The sequence below is a fragment of the Mus musculus genome, chromosome 3 (assembly GCF_000001635.26).
Source record: "Mus musculus strain C57BL/6J chromosome 3, GRCm38.p6 C57BL/6J".
NCBI lineage: Eukaryota > Metazoa > Chordata > Mammalia > Rodentia > Muridae > Mus > Mus musculus.
Genome location: NC_000069.6, coordinates 106,676,128 through 106,683,794, shown reverse-complemented (window position 1 = coordinate 106,683,794; position 7,667 = coordinate 106,676,128).

Here is a 7,667-nt window from a genome sequence, read left to right as displayed (position 1 = left end):
TTGGTCAGGCTCTGACAGAGCCTCTCAGGGAACAGCTACACCAGGCTCCTGTCAGCAAGTGCTTCTTGGAATCAGCAATAGTGCCTGGCTTTGGTGTCTGAAGATAGGCTGGATCCCCAGGTGGGGCAGTCTCTGGATGGCCTTTCCTTCAGTCTCGATTCTACCTTTTTGTCCCTGAATTTCATTTAGACAGGAGCAATTCTGGGTTGATGTTTTTGAGATGGGTGGGTGGTCCCATGGGTGGTCCCACCCCTCAACCAGGGGCTGTGTCTAATCACTGGCTAGGGTCTCTATAGGTTCAATCTCCTCTTTGTTGGGTATTTCAGCTAATGTCATACCAGTTGGATCCTGAGAACCTCTTGCTTCCTTGGCATCAAGAACTTTTTAGTGGCCACTCTCAGTTCCCCATCCCCAACTGCTACACACCTCTGTTCTCCTGACACTCTGTACTTCTCCCGGTCTCAGTCTCCGCTAACACCTGATCCTTCCCCCCTTTCCCTCTTCCTCCTCTCTCCCTCCCAGATTCCTCCCTCCCTCTACTTACCATGATTATTTTGTTCCATTCCCCCTCCTAAGTAGGACTGAAGCACCCACAATTTGGTCTTCCTTCTTTTAGAGCTTCATATGGTCTGTGAGTTGTATTGTGGGTATTTCAAGCTTTTTGCCTAATAGCCACTTATCAGTGACCACATACCATGTGTGTTCTTTTGGGACTGGGTTACCTCACTTAGGATGATCATTTCTAGTTCCAACCATTTGCCTGCATATTTCATGAAGTCTTTTTTTTTTAATAGCTGAGTAGTATCCCATCGTGTAAATGTATCATCCTCTGTTGAGGGGCATCTGGGTTCTTTCCAGCTTCTGTCTATTAGAAATAAGGCTGCTGTGAACATAGTGGAGCATGTGTACTTGTTATATGTTGGAGCAACTTTTAGGTATATGCCCGGGACTGGTATAACTGGGTCCTCAGATATTACTATTTCCAATTGTCTGAGGAGCCACCAGACTGATTTCTGGAGTGGAAGTATCAGCTTGCAATCCCACCAGCAATGGAGGAGTGTTCCTTTTTCTCCACATCCGTGCTAGCATCTGCTGTCACCTGAGATTTTGATCTTAGCCATTCCTACTGGAATGAGGAGGAATTTCAGGGTTATTTGATTTCCATTTCCCTGATGACTAAGGATGTTGTCTACTTGGCCATTTGATATTCCTCAGTTGAGAATCGTTTAACTCTTTACCCCAATTTGTGGTAGGGTTATTTGGTTCTCTGGAGCCTAAGAAGTGAAGATATCACTATTTATTTATGGATGGTATAATAATAAACTTAAGTGACCCAAAAATTTCGCTAGAGAACTCCTAAACCTGATAAACAACTTCAATAAAGTAGATGGATATAAAATTAATTCAAACAAATCGTTAGCCTTCCTCTACTCAAAGGATAAACGGCTGAGAAATTAGGGAAAGGACACCCCTCACAATATTCACAAATAATATAAAATATCTTGGTGTGACTCTAACCAAGCAAGTGAAAGATCTGTACGACAAGAACAGCAAGTCTCTGAAGAAATCAAAAAAGACCTCAGAAGATGGAAAGACCTTCTATGCTCATGGATTGGCAGGATTAATATAGTATTAATGCCCATCTTACCAAAAGCAATCTACAGATTCCATGCGATCCCCATCAAAATTCCAACTCAATTCTTCACAGAGATAGGAAGAGTAATTCTCAAATGTATCTGGAATAACAAAATCCTCAGGATGGCAAAAGCTATTCTCAACAATAAGAGAACTTCTCACGGGGTCACCATCCCTGACCTCAAGCTGTACTATAGAACAATAGTGATAAAAAACTGCATGGTATTGTATTGGTACAGAGACAGACAGGTTGATCAATGAAATAGAACTGAAGACCCAGAAACAAATCCATACACCTATGGTTACTTGATCTTTAACAAAAGAGCTAAAATCATCCAGTGGAAAAAAGACAGCAACTTCTTTTTATTTTTATTTTTTGAGTTTTTTAAGACAGGGTTTCTCTGTGTATCCCTAGCTGCCCTGGACCTCACTCTGTAGACTAGGCTGGCCTCGAACTCAGAAATCCACCTGCCTCTGCCTCCCAAATGCTGGGATTAAAGGCATGCACCACCACTGCCTGGCAGCATTTTCAACAAATGGTGCTAGTTCAACTGGTAGTCAGCAAGTAGAAAAATGCAAATTGATCCATTCTTTTGTTTGTTTGTTTGTTTTTTTTAATTGGATATTTTATTTATTTACATTTCAAATGTTATTTCCATTCCTGGTTTCCCCTCTGCCACAACCTATTCCATCCACCCCCCCTTCTTCTATGAGGGTGCTCCCCCACCCACCTACCAACTTCCACCTCACTGCCCTAGCATTCCTCTACAATGGGGCTTCATGCCTTCACAGGACCAGGGGCTTCCCCTCCCATTGATGCCAGACAAGGCTCCTTCAGCTCCTTCAGCTCCTTCAGCTCCTTCAGCTTTCTCTAACTCCTCCATTGGGGTCCCTGTGCTCAGTTCAATGCTTATCTACAAGGATCCACATCTGTATTGATCAGGATCTGGCAAAGCCTGTCAGAAGACACTTGTATCAGGCTCCTCTCATCAAGCAATTCTTGGCATTAACAAGAAGTGTCTGGGTTTGGTATCTGCACATAGGATGGATCCCTAGGTGGGGTAGTCTATTGATGGCCTTTCCTTCAGTCTCTGTTCCATTCTTTGTCCCTGCATTTCCTTTAGACAGGAACAATTCTGGGTTAATATTTTTTGAGATGGGTGGATGGCCACATCCCTCAAACAAGAGCCATGCCTAACCCCTGGATATGGTCTCAACAGGTTCTCTTTCCCCTTTGAGGGGTATTTCAGCTAATGTCATCCTGGTGTGGTGTAGGAGGCTTTTGCTTTTCTGGCATCTGGGTCTTTCTGGTTGCTACCCTCCCCCATTGGTACCTACCTCTGTTCAATTTCCTGACCCTTTGTCCATTCCCTCCATTTACTCCCATACCTTATTCTTCTCTTTTTCCCCTTCCACTCTCCTCTCCTTACCAAGTCCCTCCCACCCTCTACTTCCCTTGATTATTTGTTGTGCCTTCTAAGTAGGACTGAAGCAGCCACTATTTGGTCTCCCTTAATCTTGAGCTTCATGTGGTTTGTGAGTTGTATCATGTGTATTCCACATGCTTTGCCTAATATCTACTTATCAGTGAGTACATACCATGTTCAATCTTTTATGACAGAATTACCTCACTCAGGATGGTATTCTGTAGATCCATCCATTTGCCTGTGTATTTCATGAAGTCATTGCTTTTAATAGCTGAGTAGTACTCCATTGTGGAAATGTATCACATTTTCTGTATCCATTCCTCTGTTGAAGGACATCTGGGTTCTTTCCAGCTTCTGGCTATTATAACTGAGGCTGCTATGAACATAGTGGAGTATGTGTCCTTGCTATATGTTGTAGTATATTTTGTTTATATGCCCAGAAGTGGTAATAGTGGGTTCTCAGGTAATACTATGTCAAGTTTTCTGAGGAACCGCCAAACTGATTTCCAGAGTGGTTGTACCAGCTTGCAATTCTACCAGCAATGGAGAAGTGTTCCTCTTTCTATACATCCATGCCAGCATCTACTGTAACCTGAGTTTTTGATATTAGCCATTCTGAATGGTATGAGGTAGAATCTTGGGGTTTGTTTGATTTGCATTTCCCTGATGACTAAGGATGTTAAACATTTCTTTAGGTGCTTCTCAGCAATTCAGTATTCCTAAGTTGAGAAGTCTCTGTTTAGCTCTGTACCCCATTTTCTAATTCTCTTTAGTCTAACTGAGATAGGGGCACTGAGTGGAAATTCTGAATTTAATATGGATATTCAAAGAGCTAAAATAGATGCTGTCATTAGTTTGTTAGATTGGTTGGCAGAAGCACTTGTCATAAGATGTCTAGTTGAAAATAGGAGCTGGTTATTTGATTCTCTGTTGTCTAATTTCTTCAGTTCTTTGTATATATTGGATATTAGCCTTCTATCAGGTGAAGGATTGGTAAAAATATTTTCCCAATCTATTGGTTGCCATTTTGTTCTATTGACAGTGTCCTTTGCCTTACAGAAGCTTTGCAATTTTATGAAGTCCCATTTATGGATTCTGGATCTTAAAGCATAAGCCATTGTTGTTCTGTTCAGCTAATTTTCCCGTTTCCATGTGTTCAAGGCTTTCCCCCACTTTCTCTTCTATTAGATTCAGTGAATGTGTTTTTTTTTTATTTTGTTTAGTTTTGTGGAGGTTCTTAGTCCACTTGTACTTGAGCTTTGTACAGGGAGATAAGAGTGGACGAATTTGTATTTTTCTACATGTTGATCCCCAGTTGAACCAGCACCACTGATTGAAAATGCTGTCTTTTTTCGACTGGATGGTTTTAGCTTCTTTTTCAAAGATCAAGTGACTGTAGGTGTGTATGTTCATTTCTGGGTTTCAATTCTATTCCATTGATCTACCTTCCTTCCACTGTACCAGTACCATGCAGTTTTCATCACTATTGCTTTAGGTCGTGGATGTTGGTTCCCCCCAGATATTCTTTTTTTTCTTCTTTTTTATTAAGTATTTTCTTCAATTACATTTCCAATGCTGTCCCAAAAGTCCCCCCCCCCCACTCCCCTAACCACCCATTCCCATTTTTTTGGCCCTGGCATTCCCCTGTACTGGGGCATATAACGTTTGCCTGACCAATGGGCCTCTCTTTCCAGTGATGGCCAACTAGGTCATCTTTTGATACATATGCAGCTAGAGTCAAGAGCTCTGGGGTACTGGTTAGTTCATATTGTTGTTCCTCCAATAGGGTTGCAGATCTCTTTAGCTCCTTGGATACTTTCTCCACCTCCTCCATTGGGGGCCCTGTGATCCATCCAATAGTTGACTGTGAGTATCCACTTCTGTGTTTGCTAGGCCCCGGCCTAGTCTCACAAGGGACAGCTATATCACCGTCCTTGCAACAAAGGCTTGCTAGTGTATGCAATGGTGTCATCGCTTGGAGGCTAATTATGGAATGGAACCCTGGATATGGCAGTCTCTAGATGGACCATCCTTTTGTCTCAGCTCCAAACTTTGTCTCTATAACTCCTTCCATGGGTGATTGTTTCCAATTCTAAGAATGAGCAAATTGTCCACACTTTGGTCTTCGTTCTTCTTCAGTTTCATATGTTTTACATATTGTTCCTTATATCTTGCTATACTAAGTTTCTGGGTTAATATCCACTTATCAGTGAGTACATTTCATTTGAGTTCTTTTGTGATTGGTTTACCTCACTCAGGATGATGCCCTCCAGGTCCAACCACTTGCCTAGGAATTTCGTGAATTCATTCTTTTTAATAGCTGAGTAGTACTCCATTGTGTAAATGTAACACATTTTTTGTAACCATTCCTCTCTTGAGGGATATCTGGGTTCTTTCCAGCTTCTGACTATTATAAATAAGGCTGCTATGAGCATAGTGGAGCATGTGTCCTTCTTACCAGTTGGGACATCTTCTGGATATATGCCCAGGAGAGGTATTGCTGGATCCTCCGGTAGTACTATGTCCAATTTTCTGAGGAACCACCAGACTGATTTCCAGAGTGGTTGGACAAACTTGCAATCCCACCAACAATGGAGGAGTGTTCCTCTTTCTCCACATCCTCGCCAGCATCTGCTGTCACCTGAATTTTTGATCTTAGCCATTCTGACTGGTGTGAGATGGAATCTCAGGGTTGTTTTGATTTGCATTTCTCAGATGATTAAGGATGTTGAACATTTTTTCAGGTATTTCTCAACCTTTCGGTATTCCTCAGGTGAGAATTCTTTGTTCAGCTCTGAGCCCATTCTTTTAAGGGTGCTATTTGAATTTCTGGAGTCCACCCTCTTGAGTTCTTTATATATATTGGATATTAGTCCCCTATCTGATTTGGGATAGGTAAAGATCCTTTCTCAATCTGTTGGTGGTCTTTTTGTCTTATTGATGGTGTTTTTTGCCTTGCAGAAGCTTTGCAGTTTCATGAGGTCCCATTTGTCAATCCTCGATCTTAAAGCACAAGCCATTGCTGTTCTATTCAGGAATTTTTTCCCTGTGACCATATCTTCAAGACTTTTCCCCACTTTCTCCTCTATAAGTTTCAGTGTCTCTGGTTTTCTGTGGAGTTCCTTGATCCACTTAGATTTGACCTTAGTACAAGGAGAGAGGAATGGTTGATTCGCATTCTTCTACATGATAACAACCAGTTATGCCAGCACCATTTGTTGAAAATGCTGTCTTTTTTTCCCCTGGATGGTTTTAGCTCCCTTGTCGAAGATCAAGTGACCATAGGTGTGTGGGTTCATTTCTGGGTCTTCAATTCTATTCCATTTGTCTACTTGTCTGTCACTATACCAGTACCATGCAATTTTTATCACAATTGCTCTGTAGTAAAGCTTTAGGTCAGTCATGGTGATTCCACCAGAGGTTCTTTTATACTTGAGAAGAGCTTTTGCTATTCTAGGTTTTTTTGTTATTCCAGATGAATTTGCAGATTGCTCTTTCTAATTCGTTGAAGAATTGAGTTGGAATTTTGATGGGTATTGCATTGAATCTGTAGATTACTTTTGGCAAGATAGCCATTTTTACAATGTTGATCCTGCCAATCCATGAGCATGGGAGATATTTCTGTCTTCTGAGATCTTCTTTAATTTCTTTCTTCAGGTACTTGAAGTTTTTATCATACAGATCTTTCACTTCCTTAGTTAGAGTCACGCCAAGACATTTTATATTATTTGTGACTATTGAGAAGGGTGTTGTTTCCCTAATTTATTTCTCATCCTGAGTATTCTTTGTGTAGAGAAAGGCCATTGACTTGTTTGAGTTAATTTTATATCCAGCTACTTCACGGAAGCTGTTTATCAGGTTTAGGAGTTCTCTGATGGAATTTTTAGGGTCACGTATATATACTATCATATCATCTGCAAAAAGTGATATTTTGACTTCATCTTTTCCAATTTGTATCCCCTTGATCACCTTTTGTTGTCGAATTGCTCTGGCTAGGACTTCAAGTACTATGTTGAAGAGGTAGGGAGAAAGTGGGCAGCCTTGTCTAGTCCCTGATTTTAGTGGGATTGCTTCCAACTTCTCACCATTTAGTTTGATGTTGGCTACTGGTTTGCTGTAGATTGCTTTTATCATGTTTAGGTATGGGCCTTGAATTCCTGATCTTTCCAAGACTTTTATCATGAATGGGTGTTGGATCTTGTCGAATGCTTTTTCCGCATCTAATGAGATGATCATGTAGTTTTTGTCTTTGAGTTTGTTTATATAATGGATTACATTTATGGATTTTCGTATATTAAGCCATCCCTGAATCCCTGGAATAAAACCTACTTGGTCAGGATATATGATTGCTTTAATGTGTTCTTGGATTTGGTTAGCAAGAATTTTATTGAGGATTTTTGCATCGATATTCATAAGGGAAATTGGTCTGAAGTTCTCTATCTTTGTTGGGTCTTTCTGTGGTTTAGGTATCAGAGTAATTGTGGCTTCATAGAATGAGTTGGGTAGAGTTCCCTCCACTTCTATTTTGTGGAATAGTTTGTGCAGAACTGGGATTAGATCTTTGAAGGTCTGGTAGAACTCTGCTCTAAACCCATCTGGTCCTGA